Source organism: Gossypium hirsutum, chromosome A12, assembly GCF_007990345.1.
Source record: "Gossypium hirsutum isolate 1008001.06 chromosome A12, Gossypium_hirsutum_v2.1, whole genome shotgun sequence".
Classification (NCBI taxonomy): Eukaryota; Viridiplantae; Streptophyta; class Magnoliopsida; order Malvales; family Malvaceae; genus Gossypium; species Gossypium hirsutum.
The window spans coordinates 91,478,895-91,481,965 of record NC_053435.1 but is presented as its reverse complement, the minus strand read 5'-3'; the positions used below and the strand labels follow the sequence as shown (position 1 = coordinate 91,481,965).

Genomic DNA, 3,071 nt, shown 5'->3' with positions numbered 1-3,071 from the left:
TGTCGTCTTTTCTTGATCTTCAGGAGCTATTGGGATTTGGAAGTAGCCAGAGAGTCCATTTAAGAAGCAGTAGTACATGTGTCTGAATAATTTTTCTAACATTTGATCAATGAATGGCAAGGGGAAATGATCTTTTCTTGTGGCATCATTCAGTTTCCTGTAATTGATGCAAACTTTCCATCCTGTAACTGTTCTTGTTGGGATTAATTCATTCTTCTCGTTAGTCACAACTGTCATACCGCCTTTCTTAGGGACAACCTGCACTGACTCTTAGAAATAGGATAAATAATCCCAGCATGTAGAAGTTTAATTACCTCGGCTTTTACAACTTCCTTCATGTTGGGGTTCAGTCGTCTTTGAGCTTGCACACACGATTTGTATTCATCTTCTATCAAAATTTTGTGGGGGCAAAAACAAGGGCTGATTCCTTTAATGTCAGAAATTTTCCAAGTTATGGCCTTTTGATGTTCTTTTAATACCTGGATCAATTCCTCTTTCTCCTTGGGTTGTAAGTTAGAAGAAATAATAACTGGAAATGTAGAATTATTTCCAAGGAATGCGTACTCCAAGTGGGTTGGTAATTGTTTAAGTTCCAGTTTGGGAGGCTCTTCAATAGAGGGTTTTCGCTTAAGTTCATCATTTATCTTAATGCCCTCATATTCTTCTTGTCTTGAAGAATGCTCATTAGGTTCGTCATTTGTCTCCTCTTCTTGAGCTAGATACAGTTCCATCGTGTCCACCTGTATAATTTCCTAGAAAGAGTCTTGAGTAGTATGATCAATAGAGTTAATAAAATTACATGAATCATTCTGTTCCCTAGAAAACTTCATAGCATCATAAGTTTTAAAGATAATCTCCTCGTCACCTACTCTAAGTACCAATTTACCGTCACCCATATCGATTACAGCCCTAGCAGTAGCTAAAAATGGGCGTCCTAAAATTAAAGGTACTTCCACATCTTCGTCCATATCAAGCACAACAAAGTCAATAGGAAATATGAATTTATTTACTTTCACAAGTACGTCTTCTATAATACCCCTAGGATATTTAACAGATCTATCGACTAATTGAATACTCATCCTAGTGGATTTAGGTTCCCTAAGACTAAGTTGTTTGAACATTTTATATGGCATCAGATTAATGCTAGCGCCTAAATCAGCTCGTGCTTTCTCAACATTCAGACTACCAATTAAGCAAGGAATAGTAAAACTTCCTGGATCTTTCAGTTTGGTTGGCAGTTTGTTTTGGAGTATGGCTGAGCACTCCTCGTTGAGTTCTACTGTAGATACGTCTTCAAACTTTCTTTTTTTTGTTAGAAGCTCCTTCAAAAATTTTACATGTGTTGGCATCTGTGAGATGGCTTCAACAAAAGGTAAGTTGATATGTAATTGCTTAAAAAGTTCAGGAAACTTACCAAATTGTGCATCAATGCGATCTTTTTTCAATTTTTCTGGGAATGGAACTGGTGGTTTATATGCCTTCGGCACTAGTTTGTCATTATTTTTGAGTTTTTCTTCCCCCCTTTCGCTCATCATGGCTTCTTGTGTTAGCTTCTTTTTAGATTCCGCTAGCACTTTTCCATTCCTTAGTGTAACTACTTTTACATGCTCTTTTGATTTGGTGTTACTAGGTAAACTTTCTAGTGGTCTTTCGGAGATTAGTTTGGAAAGCTGGCCTATCTGAGTTTTGAGCCCTTGGATCGGAGCTTGTTGATTTTTAAGTGCTGTCTCGGTGTTCTGGAAACGAGTTTCTGACACTGATATAAACTTTGAGAGCATCTCTTCAAGGTTAGGCTTCTTTTCCTGTTGATAAGGTGGTTGTTGAAAACCCAGAGGATGTTGTGGTCTTTGATTTCCTTGACCGCCCCACGAAAAATTAGGGTAGTTCCTCCAACCTGCATTGTAAGTGTTACTATATGGGTTATTTTGGGATTGAAAGTTATTGTTACCCATATATTGGACTTGTTCCTCCTCGATGCTAGGGTTGAAGGGTTGATACTCTGTGCATGCTCCTCCTCCATTCGCCTCGCACCTCATTACTGGACGTACCTGAGTAGAACCAAGTAAACCATCAATCTTTTTATTTAGAAATTCTACCTGATTTGACAGCATAGTAACCGAATCGATGTTATAAACACCTACTGTTTTAGTTGGCTTACTTCTCATGACTTGCTACTGATAGTTATTCAGTGACATCTCCTCTATAAACTTATAGGCATCTTCAAGTGTTTTGTTATTAATGGTTCCACCAGCAGCTGCGTCAACCATTTGTCGAGTCGAATGATTCAGGCCATTATGGAACGTTTGAACCTGTAGCCAAAGCGGTAATCCATGGTGAGGGCACCTTCTCAGTAAGTCTTTGTATCTCTCCCATGCATCGTAAAGAGTTTCTAAATCCATTTGCACAAACGAAGAGATATCATTACGTAATTTGGCAGTTTTAGCCGGCGGGAAATATTTTAATAGAAATTTTTCGGTCATTTGTTCCCAAGTAGTGATTGAACCTTGTGGTAATAAGTTCAACCACTGTTTAGCTTTGTTCCTCAACAGAAAAGGGAATAACTGAAGATAAATGGCATCATCAGAAACACCATTAGTTTTAAATGTATCGCATAGTTCTAAGAAGTTGGCTAAATGAGCGTTGGGATCCTCATCTTGCAAACCATCAAACTGAATAAATTGTTGTATCATTTAAATAGTGTTAGGTTTTAGTTCAAAAGTATTTGCAGCTACAGCAGGTCTAACTATGCTCGATTCAGTTCCTGTTAAAGAAGGTTTAGCATAATCATAAATAGTGCGTGGAGCAGGATTTTGAACAATCGCAATTGCAGAAAGTAGCTGATTGTCTTGGTTTTCAGCCATCTCTACGGTTGGGGTTTGAGTGTCATTCTCTTGCTCGTTCTCTCTGTATCTTAAGCTTCGCCTTATTTCTCTTTGGTTTCTGCGAACTGTGCGATCGATTTCTTCATCAAAAAGTAGTGGTCCTGACGGGTTTCTTCTAGTCATAAACTATAAAAACCTGTCAAGAGAAGGAAAAAAAAAGTAATAAAATTAAATTAAATTGCAATAAAA

The 3,071-nt window shown here is 37.8% G+C and overlaps 1 non-coding gene across 1 annotated transcript; it reads left to right on the top strand.

Annotated features, from left to right (window-relative positions):
* Positions 1 to 2,325: 2,325 nt before the first annotated feature.
* LOC121211809 (small nucleolar RNA R71) lies at positions 2,326 to 2,431 on the top strand. The gene has a single exon (XR_005907027.1). It is a non-coding gene; the product is annotated as a small nucleolar RNA R71 (small nucleolar RNA).
* Positions 2,432 to 3,071: the final 640 nt, after the last annotated feature.